Source organism: Piliocolobus tephrosceles, chromosome 9 (assembly GCF_002776525.5).
Source record: "Piliocolobus tephrosceles isolate RC106 chromosome 9, ASM277652v3, whole genome shotgun sequence".
In the NCBI taxonomy this organism is placed as follows: Eukaryota; Metazoa; Chordata; class Mammalia; order Primates; family Cercopithecidae; genus Piliocolobus; species Piliocolobus tephrosceles.
The window spans coordinates 83,100,115-83,124,750 of record NC_045442.1 but is presented as its reverse complement, the minus strand read 5'-3'; the positions used below and the strand labels follow the sequence as shown (position 1 = coordinate 83,124,750).

The following is a 24,636-nucleotide window of genomic DNA, read 5'->3' as shown; positions in this document are numbered from 1 at the left end:
AAGGGAAGGGAAGGGAAGGGAAGGGAAGGGAAGGGAAGGGAAGGGAAAGGAAGAAAAGAAGAAAAAAGAAAAGAAAAAGAAAAGAAGATAAAAAGAAAAGAAAAAGAAAAGAAGGAAGGAACGAAGGAAGACAGGAGGGAAGGAAGGGAAGGAAGGAAAGGGAAAGAAAGGAAAGAAAGAAAGAGAGGGAAAGAAGGAAAGAAGGAAGGAAGGAAAGAAAGAGAGAGAGAGAAAGAAAGAAAGAAAAAGAAAGAAAGAAAGAAAGAAAGAAAGAAAGAAAGAAAGAGAAAGAAAAGAAAAGAAAGACAGAAAAAGAAAGAAAGAAAGAAAATGTGGCACATGTACACCATGGAATACTATGGAGCCATAAAAAAGGATGAGTTCATGTCCTTTGTAGGGACATGGATGAACCTGGAAACCATCATTCTCAGCAAACTATCGCAAGGACAGAAAACCAAACACTGCATGTTCTCACTCATAGGTGGGAATTGAACAATGAGAACACTTGAACACAGGGTGGGGACCATCGCACACCAGGGCCTGTTGTGGGACAGGGGGAGGGGAAAGGGATAGCAGCACACCAACATGGCACATGTATACATATGTAACAAACCTGCACGTTGTGCACATGTACCCTAGAACTTAAAGTATAATAATAATAATAATAATAATAATAATAAAAGAAACATCCAAATGCATGCTTTCTAAAGAGCATGACTGATGAGGTCAGTCACCACCACCAACAACAAAAAAAGATCGACAGTCCAAGGGCTTAAACCATGACCCTAAAAAAGGGCATCATGCCATACTGCAATAGTATCCCTCTAAGCTGCAAGACAAGAGGTCAGAGAAGAGGGGAATCGGTAACACCTTTGCAGGCCTACACATAGCTGGGTTACTTTTAAAACCTCCAGCAAGGCCATCTTCCCTTGTTTGGTCATTTTTCAGTTTTCCTGAGAAATGAAGCCATCCCAAGAATCTTATGTGTAATTCTAGTATGTTCTACAACAAGAGAATACCAGCCATGTGAATTTGGTTTTTACTTTTCAAGTGTGCTCCTCTTACATAACCATAAAGTGACACTTGCCGGTCACATTTGATGTTTGTTCGGATATCCTCTGGGTTTGTCAAATCTTCCATCCTAGAAAAATAAACTCAATCATACAGCAGAAATGAATGCCAAAAGTTCCTATACCTCCTTTCATGTGTCAATGACTCATCACACTCTTGTCCACTAAGCATGTCGTTTAGAAAACTAGAAAATGCAGAAATAAGGAAGCACCGTTCACCGTCCAGCAGAGGAAAAGGGGCAGGCACACAACTGTGTCTCTAGGCTGAAAGTGACATTCAGTAAGACACCAGACAGGGACATTCATTCCGTAAGACACCAGACAGGGAGACGACGTCCACCTGGGGTCAGGGAAGAGCAAAGAACATATTCAGAAAATCCCTTTCTGCAAGAGGGTGAGCCTGTGCTCTGGGATTTTTACTGTGGCTTGGATTCTGGCAGGTGGAGAAAGGGTATTCCAGGCTGAGAAAACCACAGCACAAAGAAGAAGAGCACAAAGGAAGGAAACTGAAGGCACACATGAAGGACTCAAGCACCCGGGCACGAAGGCAGCATCACTGAAAACCGAGGCTGAGCGTAGGATGGGGCCACATCCTATAGCCTTAAATGCTTCCAAGTCCTCCCATTCTCCTAAACATCTTATAGTTAATTTACTCCTAAAGGCACAGCATCTTTAAGCAATGATATAAGTAGACATTTTCCATCAACTACACTTCTACCCCCACTATTCAAACAGGCACAAAATAAATCCTATCACTGTTCTTTTTCTAGCCTTTTTAGCTTTGAAATATATGGCCTGGGAAGAAAAAAGTTTATAATCACTTTTTACCTGTCTGCCAGGATATAAGGGTGAGAAGCCTGCCATGTGAAAGGCCTAAACTTCATAACTGTAATAAAATGGCCCAGATTGTGGATTTCTTGGTTTTGTTATTCTCCATGCATCATTCCAGAAAGGTAGAACAGTTTGGCACCCTAAACATTAAAGGAATATTAAAAATTAAATTTCAATTAAGTTCTTGTCAAAACTGCAACAAAATAAAAGCTCTAAACAAGAAGCAATCCTAAGAAGGGAGACTTCCAGCAAAGCCACTGTCCTGAGGCTTCCAGAGCCTTGCTGGCTTCTTTCAGGACTTATGAGAACCCCACAGAGGCAGACTGCTCTGCAGCCCAGCAGGGGCATCCATCTAAGTATGGTGAGGAGAGGGAGGTGAGGCCTCTGAGCACAGAAACGGTTCTGTGGCCGATGGACCAGAGCAGTATGGAAAGGAAGGGGCAGTGCCTGGTCCTGTAACTGGGAGAAACTTCTGATGTACTCTATTAAGTGCTAACCCCAAAACAGCCAAACACTGCCTGGTGCAGCAGGTACAGAGACAAATGAGATACACCAAGAGGCCCAGAATAAGCGCTCTCCTGAGGGAAACCTTCCAGAGACTGGGAACACAAACACAAAGGGAATTCAGGAGGCAAATCCTAGAGAGACATTAAGTAATGTCTCTTCAGTTTTTTGTTTGTTTCTTTGTTTTTTGAGACAGAGTCTCACTCTGTCACCCAAGCTGGAGGGCAGTGGCACAATCTCAGCTCATTGCACCCTCTGCCTCCCAGGTTCGAGTAATTCTCACATCTCAGCCTCCAGAGTAACTGGGATTACAGGCACGCACCACCACACCTGACTAATTTTTGCATTTTTAGTAGAGACGGGGTTTGGCCATATTGCCCTGAGCTCCAAACTCCTGGCCTCAAGTGACCTGCCCAACTCTGCTTCCCAAAGTGCTGGGATTACAGGCAGGAGCCACTGTGCCCGCCTCTTCAGTCTGTTTTAAAAGGATTATACTATCAGTATCTAACAATTATTTCTCTTCCTACCAGGAAAACTTCTGCCCAGAACGTGTGTTTTAATCGCTTGTCTTTTTAAGTTGCTTATTATGCTTGAAGGAGTCGAGGTGGGTGAGAACTCCCATAATTTTAGGAAAGCCATGTACTTGACAGATGTTTAGAAACTCAAAGGTTTCCATTTCAGACCCAAAGCTGGCATCTATAAGCATCAGTACCTACAAGCAGAACACATTATTTCTCAAAGAAACTACCAAAACAGACCACCTACACTATGGGTTGGCAACTGGCCACGGGCCAAATCCAGCCCATCACCTGTGTTTGTAACTAAAGTTTTATTGGAACACAGCCACATTAATTCATTTACATATTGTCTATGGCTGCCTGGGCACTACAACTGCAGGGCTAAGTAGCTGCAAAAGATACGATTCACAAAGCCGAAAATATTTACTATCTGGCCCTCGACAGAAAAGTCCCACTGCAGACTAAATCAAATGACTACACAGGCATCACCCAGAGAAACCACCACCCTCTGACTTGCTCTAAAAGGCAACCATAAGACAATGCCCACTAGGATATAAACTTCCATTTTAAGAATTCTAATGCATGAGAAGTAACTCAGAAAAGGCTGGGTTTAACCTGGCTCTTACCTAAGAAATCCTAATTGAAAGAAACGAAGTTTTCTGTAAGGTATTTTTAAGCCAAATAACAGGTCTCTGACATCCAAAGAATGGGAAGAAAGTGATAATCAATGAAATATATTAAATAGGTACAGAAAATCAACCTCTTCTTTCAATCTCTTCATAGAAAAAAAAAAATCTGTTTTTTGCCGGGAAGTATGCAGTGGAAACCTCTATCTTATATGTTAATTTCTGTAACTCAATTGCTCAGAATTTTTTTTTTTTTTTTTTTTTTTTTTTGAGACGGAGTCTCGCTCTGTCACCCAGGCTGGAGGCAGTGGCCCGATCCTGGCTCACTGCAAGCTCCGCTTCCCGGGTTCACGCCATTCTCCTGCCTCAGCCTCCCGAGTAGCTGGGACTACAGGTGCCCGCCACCACACCTGGCTAATTTTTTTTTTTGCATTTTTAGTAGAGACGGGGTTTCACCGTGTTAGCCAAGATGGTATCGATCTCCTGACCTCGTGAACCGCCCGCCTCCGCCTCCCAAGGTGCTGGGATTACAGGCATGAGCCACTGCGCCTGGCATAGAAATTTTTTTAAATAGCTACCAGTTTAGAATTAAGTCAAAAAACAGTAAGATTATGATGAATGGTAGTCTATAAGAAAATATAAGCAGATAAGACCAATTTTTTAAATTTAAGACACTTCAAAGATGCAAAATAATTTCAGAATTGATTCCTGGAAACTTCCAGGTTTAATATTAAAGATATTTCTATTCCTATATTTCCATAGATAACTAAAAATAACACAAAATGGAAACAGAAGTGCCCATCTTTGATTAAACTAGGAAACATCCATAGTCTGAAACCACAGAATATATGAAGTTGGGCTTGTAAGAAAGCACAGCTGCCACAGCGGACCAAGGCAGCAAGCAGAGCTCTCCAGCAACACTGAACCAGCTCAAAGAACAGGTAGAATACCCTCATACCACACCTGATGCCACAGAGTGCCAAGGGGCAAGCAGCTGGTTGTAGGGTCAGAAAGAACAGGGAGCAAACAGTCCCTCAGCTGCCAATCTTTGTCATCTAAGCCAGTGTTACTCCCCTAATCCACACACTCACATACACACCCAAATCTATGCATTGTGTGTGTCTCTGCCATACTCAGGAGGCTTTGACAACCCAGAGCAGAGCAATCAACATAAGCTAGGCTAAATAAATTATGGTGCATCCATAGAATGGAATATTATATTTCAAAAAAAGGAGGCAGACCTACAGTACTTACTGATCATATACCTCCAAGATATATTACATGAAAAAAGCAAAGCATAGAAGAGTGTGTAAAATAAGCTACCATTTGTGTTTTTAAAGGGTGGCATGTGTGTTTATATGCATCTGGAAGGATACTGCTCTGCAGGGCCCTGAGAGACCAGCGGTTAGAGCAAGGAAAGAGAAAACGTGCATTGTGTGTACCCTGTATTAGTTAGAGTGCTTTACCAAATGTGTGTGCTCCTTTTGAAAATCTGAAAAAGATTTACATAAGCATCTCTCTCAATGATGGTTAAGAGGCTGGGAAGGGGAGCAGGGGTGGGGGGACAAAGAGGGAAAGGTTAACAGGTACAAAAATACAGTTAGATAGAGTAAATTCCAGTGTCCAACAGTACAATAGGGTGACTATAATTTATTATATAATTCAGAATGACTAAAAGAATGAAATTGAAATGTTCCTAAAACAAAGAAATGATAAATGTTTGAAGTGATGGATATCCTAATTATCCTGATTTGATCATCACACACTATATGCTTCTATCAAAATACCACATGTACACCATAAGTATTATATATCCATAATAATGAAAAATAAAAAAGTAAAGGCATCTCTTACTATGTATGTCTTTAAAATTAGGAACTTGCTACATTTTAAATAAAAGAGAAACAAATGACTTCTATGAACTATTTCAAGTACACATGATTTATACACAATTTTACATTAATAATAACACTTATTTTTACTAATAGTAGCATTACAGGTTCAAAATTCGAATGTTATTTAGTTTTCTGACATTACAATGGCACAACTTTAAAATCTGTATTACTTTTCACTTTATATTTTAGGGTTCTTCCTGGGCCAAAGGAAAAAATCTGTAGCTCTAGAAAAAAACTAAATAAAAGGCTGGGCGTGGTGGCTCAAGCCTGTAATCCCAGCGCATTGGGAGGTTAAGGCGGGTGGATCACCTGAGGGTCAGGAGTTCAAGACCAGCCTGGCCAACATGGTGAAACCCTGTCTGCAATTAAAACAAAACAAAACAAAAAATACATAAAAATGAAAAAAACAAGGTATCTGTCACCCCACACTTCCTAATCAATATGGCATATTTTTTTGCTAATTTTTTTTTTTTTTTGAAGGAGTTTTGCTCTTGTTGCCCAGGCTGGAGTGCAATGGCACGATCTCAGCTCACCGCATCTCTGCCTCCCAGGTTCAAGCAATTCTCCTGCCTCAGCCTCCTAAGTAGCTGGGATTACATGCATGTGCCACCTCACCTGGCTAATTTTGTATTTTTAGTAGAGACGGGGTTTCACCCTGTTGGTCAGGGTGGTCTCGAACTCCCGACCTCAGGTGATCCACCCACTTCAGCCTCCTAAAGTGCTGGGATTACAGCTGTGGGCCACCGCACCCGGACCTCTTTTTTTTTTTTTTTTTTTTTTGCCAATTTGTATTTTATTTTTGCTAAATGAAAAAATAGTTAATAAAATATCAGAAATAGTGAACATTATCATTTCCATAAATGCAAGAGCATGTATGTTTTCCACACACTGAGTACTGTCCAGATTTTCTACTGATAAACTCTGACCACTTCTTCAGGCAATTCATGTACTTACTTTAGCATTATCATTAAGGATGAAGGTTCTAGAACCATCAGGAACAAAGGTTCCATTTTCACACACGTTACTTAACTGCTGGGAGGCTCTATTTCATCTTATGTAAACTACAGATAATACCTACTCACCTGAAGGGTGTATCAAGGGTTTATGTAAGCTAAATTTGTAGAAAGCAGTTAGCACAGTGCCAGGAAGGGTCCAAGAAGAAATGGTACTTACTATGATATATTTGTACGTATATATGTATGCATGTTAATGTGCTGTTACTAGCTGTGTTCATTAAAGATTTTCTCTATCCTGTGATTTGCTTTTAGATTTTGGAATACATTTCATTGTGCACGTTCCATTTGTATTACTAATATAACAACATTTATGACTATTATTATCATCATCAGTTCAATCACATCTACTATATCCCTGAAGATGACCATGATTCCTTTAATAATCATAAAACTCTCTTCCCTTCACAGAGTAAATAACCTATCACAATGCTGTAAGTCTCCATCAGCACCCCAGGCTGCCCCTGCTGACTTACCAGATCTGCAGCTTTAGCCAGATCAATCATCATGTTAATGTCACACCCACATTCAATAATGCTGAGTCTGCGCTTTTTACCTATAAGTGAAAAGATGAAAATTTTACTTTAAAAAGACCCTGAAAAAACTTTAAGCATCAACTCTTTAATTTTTAACTGCATCCAGTAAAACACCATATACGTTTACAGGAGTGTACCAGAAGTTCATTTTTATAGGCAAAATCTGGTAAAATAAAATAAATTCCATCCTGTTTTTCTTGCTGTGTTCTAAATTTAAATAATATCAAAAGTCTACCCAGATGAATAAAAGTGCTCAAACAGGGAAAATTCTGACTGGACAGGCTCCATGATAACCATGATCCTGCTGTTCAGCTGCGGGTGTCTTCACCTCTATCAAAACTTCCCGTATTCCCACTATCGCTAAAAACTTCCTCAAACATAATGCAACAGAATATTCAAAACGATAACTATGTCTGAATTAACATAAAAAGAAAATGGTCAAGAAAATATGGGCTGGGCACAGTGGCTCACGCCTGTAGTCCCAGCACCTTGGGAGGCCAAGGCAGACGAATCCCTTGAGCCCAGGAATTTTGAGACCACCCTGTGCCACATGGGGAAACCACATCTCTACAAAAAGAAAAAAAAAACAAAAATTAGCCAGGCGTGGTGGCATACACTACTCAGGAGGCTAAAGTAGGAGGATTGCTTGACACTAGGAAGTTGAGGCTGCAATGAGCTGTAATCACACCACTGTACTCCAGCCTGTGCTACAGAGTAAGACTCTGTCTCGAAAAATGGAAAAGAAAATATGGTTATGCCAAAGATAAAGAAAAGTCTCAATCCAACTATATTATTGCAATAACAAGAGATTTCAGAGTGTGCATTGCCATTCTACCACTAGAAGTTTGTTTCACCTTCCCTCAAACTTGGAAAGGTCACCATCTCCCAAAGCTGACAAATTCTCATAGGAAAAAGAGAAAACACGCACTTCCCAGCATGTGGCTTCGTAAGGGCAAGCATGTGCACCTGGCACATAGGAGGTACATGCTATCTGTTAAATGATGTGTTCACAGTGCCCAGGCCTGCTAGGCCCATCCAAGAAACATGCTTGGCAAAGCCATAGAGCAGTCAGGATAAGATGTGTATCACATCCTTATCTCTGGAACTTACCCTTTTCTGAAGTTATAACTAACTTAGTAAAAGTATAAGAGACGTAACATGATATGAAAATATTTAACATGTTCCACTCAAGAAAACAACAAACACACGCATGTCCGTCAGATGACAATAGTCACGCCAACTCTGTGTCTGTGGCGGCATCTTCTACCTGACACGATCGTCGCAGGGCCTCTGATCTCGGTCAACTTCTGCCGGGTGAAGTTCCAAATGAGGCATTATATCAAAGTGCTCTTTCCAACTTTGGAGGCCCCGTCACCATGGCCACTATTGGTGGGGGTTCTAGTGGAGTTTGATCAACCACTGGAATATGATGCTTTTTTGTCTTCAAATCCTGACTCCTAGTCATTAAAAAAAAAGTAAACTCATTTTCAAAATAGAGTGAAAGGCATCAACCTTATAAGTAGACTTTTTTTAGTAGACTTATAGATATGAATACTTTAGTATATTTCATAGAGAATACAAAACAATATGTAAATATAATTAACCTGTCAATTATTAACTTGTTAACTACTGGCCCCCATCCAAATAATTGCTGTTCAATAAAGATGTAACAAGATGACTTCAATAGTATAGAGAGTTGAAAATTAAACACTCCTTAAACCTGACTACTTTATGAGTGATTTTAATGGATTTTTTAAAAACCAAAAGGTAAATACTGAGGCAGTGCGTCATAACAGACAAGAGCAGAGGCTCTGGAGTTAAATTTGGCTCTCCTACTTACTAGTTATATGATTGGAGGTAACTCGTTTTCTTGACCTCAATTTTCTTACCCATAAAATGAGAGCAAGAATGATTCCTACTCTGGTAAGGCTGCTGGAAGGATTTAGTTGAGTAACGTTTAAAGTACACTGCTAAGAATATCACAAGGACTCACTAAATAAAGCTGTTAGTATTAAATATTGTAACTTTTGTATTTTATATTACAACTTTGTAAAACATATCCGGGGGAAAGCACACTTATCACCACAGAAACAGTTTAAAGTTTAGGAACAAACAAATTCTATAAATTCTTGTATCTTGGGCAAGAAACACCAACCAGTGTGCAGATGCTGGAGGCAAGGCAGCTTCTATGGGAAGGCTTCTCAGTTTTAGTGAAAGCCACACAGCATGCATCTGCATGTCCTTTGGAGCGGGACTAAACTCGTACATCCAAATGTCACCTGTGAGAGGCTCCTGGTATTTAAAAAGAATCAGTGGAAGAAGCGTCAGACTGTTGCTAAACATACCTGTGAAAGGATCGAGCCATCCGCACAGCAGACTGAACTGCAAAGGCTTTGGGATTTCTCTTCCGGGCATCTTCTTCATCTCCTAGCTGGAGGTCCTGCAGATGCCGCTTCTTTTTCTTTTCAGCTTTGGGCCCACTGTTTTCCTTTCTGTAAAATTTCTTTCTGTGTTTCCTCTGGTCTTTAGTCTCCATAGTGGCTATTTACCAATAACAAGTAACTCTAGCCTACAAGGAAGAAGGTTGGGGTAAGAAGGGGGGAGAAGCATTTTACAATCCAGGCAATACCCAGGGAAAAACAGTAAATTTCATATATTTCGTTATGAAGAGATGATGTATATGTTGATTCTTTGAGATTTTCTGCATAGACAATCATGTCATCTGTGAGCAAAGGCAGTTTTATTTGTTCCTTTCTCATCTCTATTGTTTCTTTCTTACCTTTTATTTTCTTTTCTTATCACATCTGCTAGAACTTCCAGTATGATACTAAATAGGAGTGGTGAGGGTAACACTCTTTCCTTGTTTTAAATCTTAGAGGAAAGGCATCTAGCTTCTCACCATGAAGTATTATGTTAGCTGCAGGGTGGTTGTTGTAGCTATTCTTTATCAAGTTAAGGAAATTCCCCTCTATTCCAAGTTTGCTGAGAGTTTTCATCATGAATAGGTGTTGGATATCACATACTTTTTATTTATTAATATGACCACATGATTCTTCTTCTTTGATATGATGGATTACATTTATTGATTTTCAAATGTTGAACTAGCTTCACATACCTGGAATAAATCTCTCTTGTGATTTATAATTCTTTTTATACAATAGTTCATTCAATTTGTATATTTATACACACACACACACACACACACATATATATATATATTTTTTTTTTTTTTTTTTTGAGATGGAGTCTTGCCCTGTCACCCAGGCTAGAGTGCAATGGTATGATCTTGGTTCACTACAACTTCCGCCTCCCAGATTCAAATGATTCTCCTGCCTCAGCCTCTCAAGTAGCTGAGATTATAGGCACCCGCCACTGTGCTGGGCTAATTTCTGTATTTTTAGTAGAGATGGGCTAGGCTGGTCTTGAACTCCTGACCTCAGGTGATCCACCTGCCTCGGCCTCCCAGAGTGCTGGGATTACAGGCATGAGCCACCCACACCCAGCTATCAATTTGCCAATATTTTGTTGAGAATTTTGCTTCTCTATTTAAAAGAGAGACTAGTCTATGCTTTTCCTTTCTTGTAATTTTTTTATCTGCTTTTGGTATTAGAGTTATGCCAGCCTTACAGAATGAGTTAGGGAATATTCCTTCTACTTTTATTTTCTGAAAGAGATTGCAGAAAGTTGGTGCCATCTCGGCCAGGTTTGGTGGTTCACGCCTGTAATCCCAGCACTTCGGGAAGCCGAGGCAGGTGGATCACGAGGTCAGGAGATCGAGACCATCCTGGCTAACACAGTGAAATCCTGTCTCTACTAAAAAATACAAAAAAATTAGCCAGGCATGGTGGCGGGCACCTGTCTTCCCAGCTACTCGGGAGGCTGAGGCAGGAGAATGGCGTGAACCCGGGAGGTGGAGCTTGTAGCGAGCCGAGATTGCACCACTGCACTCCAGCCTGGGTGATAGAGTGAGACTCCATCTCAAAAAATAAAAATAAAAAAAAGAAAGTTGGTGCCATCTCTTCCTTAAAAGGTGAAATTCACCAGTGAAACCATCTGGGGCAAGTGCTTTCTGTTTTGGAAGATTATCAGTTTTTGATTTATTTAATAGGTACAGGTTTATTTAGATTACCTCCTTCTGTTTCTGTTCTCCTAAAAGAACCCTGTGAAACCTGAAGAAATTACAGCACAAGGTACCTGTAAGGCACATGAGGTAACTATGAGGTGCAGGGAAGGTGGACGACTAGGCAGCCAATGCAAGGGCAAGGGTAGGAAAATGCTTTTGAAAATAACATAAGATGATACAGAAACTTCACTATGGAGGACAGAAGATCAAGTTGCCAGTCCATTTGAGGAGGACTCCACCTTTAAGAACCCTCATCCTATGCAGCCAGACAACTAAACCTTCCACTGCCAGAAATAAACGGAAGGTTTATCTTTTAGATAAATTAAACCACAGTAGCCCTGAGCCCAGGGACACTGGGCACACAGACACACATGTGGATAGGCTACAGTATTCTCCCCAAACAGCATTTTAAAGTGAGTTCTACATATACCAACAGGCACAATTATCAACCCTCTGCTTCTATTCAGCTTCCATAACAGTTGCAGTCAAATGTGTAGCCCTTAGCAGAAAACTAAGTAATTTTCATGAGAAGAAAGCTGACCAGCTCACCAAAAAGACTCACAAAAACCTAAAAGAAATACACAAATTCCTAGATACACACAACCTACCAAGATTGAACCATAAAGAACTTCAAAACCTGAACCGACCAGTAACAAATAATGGGATCAAAGCCTTAATAAAAAGTACCAACAAAGAAAATCCTAAAAGCAATAGCTTCACTGCCGTATTTTACCAATTATTTACAGAAGAACTAATAACAATCCTACTCAAACTATTCCAAAAATAGAGGAGGAAGGAATATTTCAATGGCTGATACTTAAACCAAAGACACATTAAAAAAGAAAACTACAGGCCAATATCCCTAAGGAAAATTTGAGGCAAAAATCCTCAAGAAAATTTACAAGCCAAACAAATTCCACAACATATTAAAAAAGTATTCATAATGACCAAGTGGAATTTATCCCAGGAATGGAAGGATGGTTCAACATATGCAAATCAATGTGATCATATCAACAGAATGAAGGACAAAAATTATATAATCATGTCAATTGATGCTGTAAAAGCATTTGATAAAATTCAACATTTTATTGTAAAAATGCTTAAAAAACAGGGTATAGAAGAAACACACCTCAACACAATAAAACTCATATAAGACACACCCATAAGTAGTATCTTACTGAATGGGAAAAAAAACTGAAAGGCTTTCCTCTAAGATCTAGAACAAGAGATGCCCACTTTCACCACTATTAATTCAGTATTAATTGAGCTTTTTCTGGAAGTACTGGAAGTCGTAACTAGAGCAATCAGACAAGAGAAGGAAATAAAACACATCCAAATTGGAAAGAAATCAAATTATAATTATTTGCAGATCATCTCTTATAATTGGAAACACCTCAAGACTCCAAAAAACTACTAAAACTGGTAAATTCAAGAAAGTTGCAGGATACATAATCAACATTAAAAAAAAAAATCTGTAGCATTTTTATATGTGAACATCAAACATTTTGAAAAAAACTAAGAAAGCAATCCCATTTACAATAGCTACAAATAAAATGAGGAATAAACTTAACCAAAGAAATGAATGATTGCTACAATGAAAACTATAAAACACTGATGTAAGAAATTGAAGAGGGCACCAAAAATGGAAAGAATTTCACCTTTATGGACTGGAGGAATCAATATTGTTGAAATGTCAATATAACTCCAAGAAAGCTACAGGTTAAATGCAACCCCTATCAAAATATCAATGACATTCTTCACAAAAATAGAAAGAATAATTCTAAAATCTATATGGAACCACAAAAGGTCCAAAATAACCAAAGCTATCCTGAGCATAAAGAACTACACTGGAAGGATCAGATTACCTGACTTCAAATTATGCCATAGACCTATAGTAACCCAAACAACATGCTACTGGCATAAAAACAGACAAAAAGACCAACGAAACACAATAGAGAATCCGAAAGAAATCCATCCATCTACAGTGAGCTCATTTTCAATAAAGGTGCCAAGAACATACATTGGAGAAAGGATAATCTCTTTTATAAATAGTGCTGCAAAAATAGGATATCCATATGCAGAGGAATGAAACAAGACTCCTATCTCTCATCATATATAAAAACCAAACCAAAACGGATTAAAGACTTAAATCTAAGACCTCAAAGTATGAAACTACTACAAGAAAACATTGGGGACATTCTCCAGGACATTAAACTGGGAAAAGATTTCTTAACCAATACCCCACAAGCACGGACAACCAAAGCAAAAGTGGACAAATGGGATTCCATTAAGTTAAAAAGCCTCTGCACAGCAGAAGAGACAATCAACAAAGAGAAAATCCACAAAATGGGGAAACATATTTGCAAACTATCCATTTGATAAGGGATTAATAACCAGAATATATAAAAAGCTCAAACAACTGTATAGAGAAAAATTTAATAATCTGATTTTAAAATGGGCAAAAGATCTTAATAGACGTTTCTCAAAAGAAAAAATACGAAAGGCTAACAGACTTAGGAAAAGGTGATCAACATCACTGATTATCAGAGAAATGCAAATCAGAACTATGAGGAGATATCATCTCACCCCAGTTAAAACGGCTTTTATTCAAAAGACAGGCAATAGCAAATGCTGGTGAGGATATGGAAAAAAGTGAACCCTTGCATACTGTTGGTGGGAATGTAAATTAGCGCAACCACTATGGAGAACAATTTGGAGGTTCCTCAAAAAACTAAAAATAGAGCTACCAAAGGATCCAGCAATCTCACTGTTAGAGATATACATGAAAAAGAAAATCAATATATCGAACACACAGCTGCACTCCTATGTTTACTGCATTACTATTTGCAATATCCAAGAGGTGGAAGCAACCTAAGTGTCCACCAACAGTTGAATGAACAAAGAAAATGTGCATATATACAATGGAGTACTATTCAGCCCTAACAAAGAATGAGATTCTGTCATTAGTGACAACACGGAATGGTGCTGGAGGATATTATTTTAAGTGAAGTAAGCCAGTCACAGAAGGATAAACTGTGCACATTCACACTCATTTTGGGGAGCTAAACATTAAAACAAACTCACAGAGATAGAGTAGAATGGTTGGTACTTGAGGCTGGGAAGTGTAGTCGGTGGGGGGGAAGTGAGGCTAGTAAATAGGTACAAAATATAGTTACAATAAATAAGATCTATTAATTGGCAGCATAACAGGGTAACTATAGTCAACAATCGCTTTTTGTACATTTTAAAATAACTGCGTATAACTGAATTGTTTATAATACAAAGAAACGATAAATGTTTGAGATGACGGATATCCCATTTACCCTGATGTGATTATTATACATTATATGTTTGTATCAAAATATCTCATGTACCCCATAAATATGTATACCTAGTATGTACCCATAAAAAACTAAAAAGACCTATGAATGCTGACATCTGGGGATCCCCTAATACAATAGCGGGTTCTGGCTGATCATCCCACAGGGAAGCCACTCAGCAGCCACACAGTTCCCCATACACACACACACTGCTAGTAACCAGCTTTGTTAGTGTATAAACCTTAAAATATGTGCAGACAATATCACAAGTCATAAGGGAAATGGAAAGCAAGACCACAATGAGGTACAACTTCGCACCCATTAAAATGGCTATTATAATGCAAACAAACAAAAGATGGAACATAACAAGTGTTGACAAGGATATGGAGAAAATGAAACCCTTGTGCATTACTAATGGTAGTGTAAAGTGCTGGACTGCTCTAGAGAGCAGCATGGTGGTTCCTCAAAAAGTTGAACACAGAATTATGATATGACCCAGTAATTCCACTTTGAGGTACACAGCCCCAAGAATTAAATGCAGGGACTCAAAAAGATATTTGTATAGCAATGTTCACAGCAGCATTACTCACAGTAGCCGGAAGGTGGAAGCAACACCGTGCCCACCGGTAGATGAATAAACAAATGTGACACATGCATGCAATGGAATATAATTCGAATATTATTCCTTTTTAAAGGAAGGAGATTCTGATGCATTGGATGAACAATGTGGATGAACAATGAAACCTTGAAAACATTATGCTGAGGGAAATAAGCCGAACACAAAAAGACAAATACTGTATGATTCCACTTACATGAGGTACCTAAAATAGGCAAAGTCATAGAGGCAGAAAGTGGAATGGTGGTTAACAGGGACCGGAAGACGACTGGAGTTAGGAATTACTGTTTAAGAGGTACAGAGCTTTAAATGAAAAAGTTCTAGAAAGGAATGGTGGGAATCATTGCAACACATTATGAATATAGTTAAAGCAACTGAATTGTACACTTAAAATAGTTAATATGATACATTTTATGTTACATGTATTTTGCCCAATGAAAAAATAAACATATATAAGCACAGAGCAAATGATCACCAGGCCTTTGAAGAAAGCCTATTAAATAAAATTAAGAAACCAGAACACCAGGTGGCAATGGGGCAAATCGAAGAGGTGGGCAGAGAAAACAGAATGCAAGGGCAAGGTCAAGAGAACACTTTTGACAACTGAAAGTAAGAGCATATGAAAATGTCACCAGAAAGATAGAAAATCAAGGTAAATTAGATACCAGAAAATTAAACACAAAATACAAAAAATGAGAGAGGAAGATGACAAAAATTAGAAAATCAACTCAAGAGGTTCAACATCTAACAAGAGATCCAGAAGCAACAGGGAAGCTGGAGGGGAAGAAAATTACTATAGAAACAATAGAAGACATTCCCAAGAATTAACAAGAAAAACAGACATGTACCACTAGAGGTTCATTGAAAGCACAAATTAAAAAGAAAAAAAAGCCTACCCCATAATTGCAATGGTATATGCTAAGGATATGCAGAATATTTTAAATGTTTCTTAAGCGGGTAAAGCCAGAGTGGGGCAGATTGGGGGAGAGACAGGTCACATACACAAACATATTATTTTGAAATATAAAAATACATGTTTTAAAAAATAAAAATTGCTGAAGTTGGCTGCATCTGGGGAGTAAGTAGGAAGTACAAATCAAGAGCAGTCTGTTTTTTGTGAAGTCTTATTCTATTCTATTCTTAGTCTATTCTTATCCATTGGACTTCTAAAACCATGTTTCTTTAAATTTTATCCTGGTTCTCTTTCAAAGTAATGTATATGCAATTTGCATTTACATGTAAAAATATGTAGGTGAGAAATGCTAATATAAAATTATTCCAAAGCCTTTTCTAAAGTGTCAAGAAGTGCTAGGATTTACTTAGCGGAAATCACCTGAGGATGAATTCCTTGTCAATTCTGGGAAGTGACTGCCAGAGAGAGGAAAAACAGAGTGGTCACAAAACTGTGATCAAAAAGTCTGATCAAAACATACACTAAGAAATTCGTAATTGTTAGATAGAAGAGACAAATGTGCAGATTCCCTGAGACTCCTCACTAAGTTAGTATTTGCAGAAGCAAACCATGTTTTAATTGTTCAGTTTCCTTTGGGACCCATTTAGTTTTAAAAACATTCAATATTAATGAAATACCTAAATCTATTAGAAATATTCTTTCAAAACATCAGAAAGTCAAGATAATTTGACTAAGTAGCTAAAAATAAACTCAATTTGTAGAAAGAATGCAAGTAAAATGTTCAATAAGTGAACATTTTACCACAGGTTATTCTGGCAATGCTGTACTTCTTGTAGTTCTTGGCAATCTATGTAAGAATCCTAGTCTTGTCAGGAAAGAGGTATTTTACCTAAATAAAAGAAACAAAAATGTAGTATTCTGTTGTTTGTATTCTGTTGTTTTTGACTCCATCTTGAGTTGGATTAAGAAGGCTTATTCTGAAATAGCACAGAAAAACATGTGAATCTTCTGGATCACTATCACTATCACAATTAAGATGCATCTGAAAACAGCATGGGTCAGCTACAGATTATGTCAATTCCTAAGATGCAGTTTTACAGACTTCATACACAAAGCTCTCAACTCACAAAGGTGAAAAGATAACTGACTGAGTAGGTCAACAAGCAAACCATCTCAACAAGATTAAATGAATGCAAAACAGATGCACTCCAAATGCAAATGTGGTGCGCAGATTATGCTACCTCTGGTCATTATGTACTAAAGAAGAGGGAGAGAACTCAAGGCCCCAGAACAAGAGGGAAGTCCAGGCCAGGCTCTGGGCACTAACTAGTCATGTGGACTCTGAACACTCACCTCATCCTTCATGGCCTCAATTTCCACATCTATGAAATAAAGGGTCTGGCCAGGAGACACATAACAGGATTCTACATGTAACTGGAGAAATTGTGTCTTGGATAGGTGAGGGAGGGTAATTAATGGAATTGCCTCTAGAGGGCGAATAATTAAAAGAATTGCCTCCAGTTTCTCCATGGCTTTCTAAAGAGGGGTCAAGACTTGCTGGATGCCAGATGTCTTCCAGGGATCCCAGAGAGTTGGTCTAGGGAGGCAGTGCTTTACTGTATTATAGCAGAGGAATTAATCACACTAATTGCTTACACTGTACTTCTGCTTAAAGATACAATATAAACAAACACAATGAGAATTAATTTTAAAGAAATGAAAAGGCCTTCAAGTTATTAAAGCTCCTGAAGATTCATATATAGAATTATTACACTAGGGGCAATTAATGATTTGATTTATAGATATTTTATATAGGTCTGATATGCAACAAGTCTAGGGGTATAAAAATCACTAAAATCTGCCTTCTAATAAGCAGTGATTTCTTCCTTTTTCTTAAAAAAAAAGTTATATCAAAATAGTAAAAAATGAATATTTTAAAATAAAAAATGGCTGGGCGTGGTGGCTCACACCTGTAATCCCAGCACTTTGGGAGGCCGAGGCAAGTGGATCATGAGGTCAGGAGCTTGAGACCAGTCTGGCCAATATGGTGAAACACCGTCTCTACTAAAAATACAAAAATTAGCCGGGCATGGCAGCTGGCACCTGTAGTCTCAGCTACTTGGGAGGCTGAAGCAAAAGAATCGCTTCAACCCAGGAGGCAGAGGTTGCAGTGAGCCAAGATGGCACCACTGCACTCCAGCCTGGGCGACAGAGTGAGACTCTGTCTAAAAATAAATAAATAAATAAAAATAAAAAATAATCAAGATTTATTATCATTCTGCCTACTGAATTTTAACTTATCCTTAAAGTTAAAAAAAAAAAAAAAATTTCTTTCTCATGCAAACTTTCCCCATATCCCCCAATTAAGATGAATTATTGAAGCATGCTGGGTGATTCCTGAAAACGTTCAATCCTTCAATTATTCAGGCCCAGTTTAATGGCACCTGAGAACAATTATATACTGAGACCTATGCTAAACTGACAAAGGTGACCAAAGATCTTATACAGGGCACACCTGTACCCTCACATCGGCTCCAAAGTCTCCAGAGGGAAACGGACAGGACATGATGAATCAGCTCTCTTTTTGCTGTATTATGCTTGGAAAGATTGTTACGGAAACGTAGACAGATAAATCAACCTTGCCTGGAAAAGTGGAAAAAGGTTCAAACCAGAGGCAAATTTAGATTAATATGTACCAAGAACTCACTGATTCTTACAGGAGTAGGATATGACCAGACAGACAAGTGAAATGACGCCATTCTAGAAATAGAGAAGATAAGCAAAAGAACCGAGAAGTGGAAGTTGAAGGCCAGCTCGGGGTGCTTTGTGACCAGAGCCTAGTCAGCAGTGGGGAGATTTGTGCTCTATGCTAAGAACATTCTCTGCAACGACAATCCACCCTGTTGCACTAAGAATTTAAGAGCATTTATATGAATATATGCATTCAAGGAAAGATAAAGTGAAAAATTTGCTATCAACTCTGTGTAAATTTGGAAAATGGTATCAAAGGAACAGCTTCAATTGCATTTCTTTGTCTAGAAAGTTTTATTTAAAAATGTAGTCTAAAAACTTGAGCCTCAATTGTTGGCAATAAACTCAAAAATGATACATAAACCATTACAGAATTCACTTTGTCCTTGCAGGAAAGAAAAATGAAGAAAACAAACCTCCATACAAGAGGAGGTCTGAAGGAACTCCCCAAACCTCCATGATTTTGCAGGAGACGAGATAACGGTAATCACCTGCAGCACCTAGACCCATCTACAGTAACTAAATTTACTGAGGCTCCAGAGGAAGGTCTTCAGGACTGAGACCTTAGTTATACATTAGAAGTTAATCAAAGGAAAGAAGTTTAATTGATTCACAGTTCCTCACAGCTGCGGAGGCCTCAGGACACTTACAATCATGGTGGAAGGGGAAGCAAACACGTCCTTCACATGGCAGCCGGAGAGAGAAGTGCAGAATGAAGAGAGAAAAGACCCCTTATAAAACCATCAGATCTTGCGAGAACTCGCTATCACGAGAACAGCATGTGGGAACCACTCCCATGATGTAATCACATCCCACAGATCCCTCCCCCAACACGTGGAGATTACAATTCAAAATGACATTTGGATGCAGACACAGAGCCAGACCGTATTACAGAGCCAGAATAGCTGAGTAGTGGGCGCTTAGTAAATGTTCATGTCCCTGCACAAGGATGTCTTCATAGAGGTGCCACTTGTGCAGTGCAGAAGCTCCACACTTAGAGGGGACCTGAACTCAGTTTAATGCTCTCTTGTCACTGCCTTGAAATTCTTAACAATCTTTGAACGACAGACTCCACATTTTCAGTTCTCATTGGGTCCTGCAAATTATGTACCTGGTCCTGCCCCTGAAACAAAGATACGGTTTGTTCATGAAGGGGCTTCCTCGACCCCTCCCTGCCTGTCTCACTCCAAGATGCCCTAAGTGTAGGGGAACACAGAGCTAGAAGAAGGTGGTATTTGATAATGACCTTGGAGGTCCCATCTGATCACGGCTGGCAATGCATGTGTGTGGGTGGGAGAATTTGGTTGCTCTCTCCTGGCAGCCTCCATCCCATGCACAAAGCCTGCACTTTGCCTGTCTGTCCCCCTATGTACCCCTACTTGACTCAGACCCGGAGTGTGGATGGTGGGGGCACTGGGCCCAGTGCTCCTGGTCCCAGCTGTAGTTCCCCGTTGATTGGGGTGATTTGGCTCCTCTGACTACTCCTACCCCATCCCCACTAGGACAGGAGGAGTTGGTGAAGTGGACAGGGTAGGAGGCTTAATTAGCAGCCAAGGCCAGGCAGCAGGCAGTAGGGCAAAGATCAGGCTGACTTTTCCTGCTACAGATCTGCTCTCTGGAAGACACATTCATGGACTGGCTTAGACTGTGGCTTGGCTATTTTAGGAATATTCTTAACCCTTCCTGAGTTACTCCCATCATCAGACTTCTCTCCCAGAGCACAGAGCACCAGACTGGTCCCCCTCCCTGTTCCCTCCTCTCCAGTCTGTTTTCCTCCCTGGCAGGTGAGAAGGTCAGAGTTTTCTCAGGGGTGGGACAAGTTGACTTCTGCCAAGGAAAACTCCCGGGTCCCTAAGCCCCCTTCTTTGTCCTGCCCTGTGCCTTCTTCTTCACTTCATCACAGCTCTGGACTCAGCAAAGTGGCAGAGTGGGCATGATCTCAGCCCTTCTTCTCATGTTATAAAATTGGAACCTCCCAGCCTGACCAACACGGTGAAATCTCATCTCTACTAAAAATACAAAAATCAGCCAGGCGTGGTGACGTGTGCCTGTAGTCCCAGCTACTCAGGAGACTGAGGCAGGAGAATTGCTTGAACCCAAGAGGTGGAGGTTGCACTGAGCTGAGATAGCACCACTGCACTCTAGCCTGGGTGACAGAGCGAGACTCTGTCTCAAAAACAAAACAAAAAAATTGGAACCTGACTCTCTCATCTGAGGGAAAACAGCTGACCTGCATCCCAAGAGTAAGAAGGGAAGATGCAGTCCGGTCTTCCAACCTCTGGCAGAGCAGGAGCCCCTGCCTGCCTGGCTTTGATGCCCCATTAGAGGCAAGCTTCCAGCAGGGTGTCCCATACAGCAGCCAGAGCCCCTCAATGTCCTGGGGTTCCCTCTGCCTGGTTTTTCCTCCACTCCTGTGGAGATGGGCTTTCACCGTATTGCCCAAGCTGGTCTTCAATTCCTGAGCTCAAGTGATCTGCCCACTTCAGGCTTCCCAAAGTGCTGGGATTACAGGCGTGAGTCACTGTGCCCAGCTATATTTCTGTATTTACTTGTACAAAAATAAAAACTCCTGAGTTTATACTGATACCTCAGATTCCAGTACAACACCACATGGGGTGTTGGAAGAGGGTTCCCTGTTTTTTAATTTCTTTCTCCAGTAGTGACAAACCCAGTTATTATTTATGATACACTTACTTATGCATTCAATTATACTATATGAAGTTGTCTCAGAATTGCTTACCCACAATCCTATGAGAAAGGATATATTTACTGACTAGATTACAGAATTTATGGAGAGTGTTTGCTGCATTTAACCCTACAGAATCCATTCAACATACTGATTTTCAAGGTTACTTGGATTTTTTTCTTTTGAGTGTGGTTATTTTCTTCATTTGTAGTAGAGTTAGGTTCACTTGTTAGTGTTTGCATTCCATTTTGGGTACTTCCCCCCCGCCCCCCATATTCTGGTTGGTTTTAATTGTTTTGTCTATATTTTGAGTATATGAACATTACTATGGTTCTGAGAACCACAAAAAAAGATATATTCAGAGAATTGTCACTCTCTTCTTATCCCTGCTAGCCTGTTCCCATTCCCTCCCTCTTTCCACCCCTTTCCCACCTGCCCCTTATAGGTAACCAATCCCCCAATCCCTTTATTTTCTAGTTTATCCTTCTTGCATTTTTTTTTTTTTTAAGGCAGAGTCTTGCTCTGTCACCTAGGCTACAGTGCAGTGACACAATCTTGAGTCACTGCAACCTCCGCCTCCTGGGTTCAAGTGATTCCCATGCCTCAGCCTCCCAACTAGCTGGGATTACAGGCATGTACCACCATGCCTGGCTTATTTTTTTTAGTAGAGACAGTGTTTCATCGTTGGCCAGGCTGGTCTCAAACTCCTGGCCTCAAGTGACCCGCCCACCTCGGCCTCCCAAAGTGCTGGGATTACAGGCGTTAGCCGCTGTGACTGGCCTTCCTGCGCTTTCTACAAATAAACAGAGACATTGTATTTTCTTTCATCCTCTCTTTTTTTTTTTTTTGCCTTTAGAGACGGATTCTCACTCTGTCACCCAGGCTGGAGTGCAGTGGCACAGTCTCGGCTCACTGCAACCTCCACTACCTGGGTTCAAGTGATTCTCCTGCCTCAGCCTCACAAGTAGCTGGGATGACAGGCACATGTCACCACGCTCGGCTAATTTTTGTATTTTTAGTAGAGGTGGGGGTTTCACCATGTTGACCAGGCTGGTCTCGAACTCCTGACTTCGCGATCCGCCTGCCTCGGCCTCCCAAAGTGCTGGGATTACAGGCGTGAGCCATTGCGCCCAGCCCATCCTCTTTCTTACAGAAAGGACAGCATACCATAGATATGTATTTCTGCCCTTCCCTTTTTTTTAGTCAACAGTAAAAACACACTATTTTTAAATATAGAAAAAGAATAGTCAACATTCCAACATGAATTTTAGGAAGAGAAGACACTTAATAAACAACAGCTGTTATGAAGGAAGACTGTAAAGCAGTTGCCAGAACTCTGAGAGGAGATGGCCAGACAGCTAAGAGCAGGCAGAAGAGACATATATCTCAGAAATGAATAGAAGAAAAAAGACTAAACAAACAATGGCAGATAAGCACAAGAAGGTAGATGCCACAGTAGATGCCTACAGAACAGAAGTGGAAAACGTAAAGAAAAAAAGGAATTATATGAAAAAGATACACAGTATTTGGGAGACAACAGTAGATATGGAAAGTAGGAAGAAAAGAACTTCATACTCTCACTTGGAATTCCCAAAAAAAGAAAGCTGAGCAATGGAACAGAGCAAATATTTTAAAATACAATTAAGCAGGAGCTGGGCACAGTGGTGCACGCCTATAGTCCTAGCTACTCCAGAGGCTGAGGCAGGAGGATCACTTGAGCCCAGGAGTTCGAGGCCATAGAGTGCTATGTTCGTGCCTGTGAACAGCCACTGCACTCCTGCCTGGGCAACACAGGGAGACCTCATCTCTAAAAAAAAAAAAAAAAAAGACAAAGGATAACAAGTGTTGGTGAGAATGTGGAGAAAAGGGAACCCTCGTACACTATTAGTAGGAATGCAAATTGATATAGCCATTATGAAAAACACTATGGAAGTCCGGGCGTGGTGGCTCACACCTGTAATCCCAGCACTTTGGGAGGCTGAGATGGGCAGATCACAAGGTCAGGAGTTCGAGACCAGTCTGGCCAACACAGTGAAACCCCATCTCTACTTAAAAAAAAAATTAGCCGGGTGTGGTGGTGTGTGCCTCTCATCCCAGCTACTCGGGAGGCTGAGGCAGGAGAGTTGCATGAACTCAGGAGACATAGGTTGCGGTGAGCTGAGATCATGCCACTGCACTCCAGCCTAGACTATAGTGCAAGACTCCGTCTAAAAAAAAAAAGAAAGAAAAACACTACGGAGATTCCTCAAAAAATTAAATATATAGCTAACTATGATCCAACAATCTGTCTTCTGGGTAGATATGTATATATATACATACATACACATACACAGGTACATATATGCACACACACATATATATGTACACATATGTATACACTTTTTTTTTTTTTTGCGTTAGGATCTCACTCTGCCACTCAGGCTGGGAGCACAGTGGCGCAATCATGGCTCACTGCACTCTCCAACTCCTGGGCTCAAGGGATCCTCCCACTTTAACCTTCTTAGTAGCTGGGACTACAGGCGTGCACCACCACACCTGGATACTTTTCCTGTTTTTTTTTGTAGAGATCGGGTATCACTATGTCACCCAGTCTGATCTAAAACTCCTGAGTTCAAGCTATCCTCCCACCTCAGCCTCCCAAAGTGCTGGGATTACAGGCCTGAGCTACCACACCCAGCCTTGAATTAGTATTCAAAGGGCAAACTGCACACCAGGGAACAGTGAACCAGAAAAATAGTCACTGAGACAAATTCTAGAAAAATTATTGTACTTCAAACATAAAGAAAGAGAGCAAGCCAGAAATATCATGTTGCTTATTAGAAATTCCTGTGGGAGTCTGGACACAGTCGCTCATGCCTGTAATCCCAGTGCTGTGGGGAGGCCAAGGTGGGAGGATCACTTGAGCCCAGGAGTTTGACATCAGCCTGGACAACATGGTGAGACTCTATCTCTACAAAAAAAATTTTTTTAATTAGCTGAGCGTGGTGGCACACACCTGTAATCCCAGCTACTTGGGAGGCTGAGGTAGGAGGATCGCTTGAGCCCATGAGTTTGAGGCTGCAGGAAGCCATGATCAGGCCACTGCACTGCAGTCTGGGTGACTGAGGGAGACCCTCCCTGTCTCTACAAAAAAAAAAAAATTCCAGTAGGGGGTTGGTGCAGCGGCTCACACCTGTAATCCCAGCCCTTTGTTAGGCCAAGGTGGGAGGACTGCTTGAGGCCAAGAATTTGAGA

General features: G+C 40.3%; 2 pseudogenes; both read right to left on the bottom strand.

Annotated features, from left to right (window-relative positions):
- Positions 1–8,328, bottom strand: part of LOC113225088 — a 9,213-nt pseudogene extending 885 nt beyond the window's left edge.
- A 63-nt stretch (positions 8,329–8,391) lies between these two features.
- Positions 8,392–9,529, bottom strand: LOC111551968 (annotated as a pseudogene).
- Positions 9,530–24,636: the final 15,107 nt, after the last annotated feature.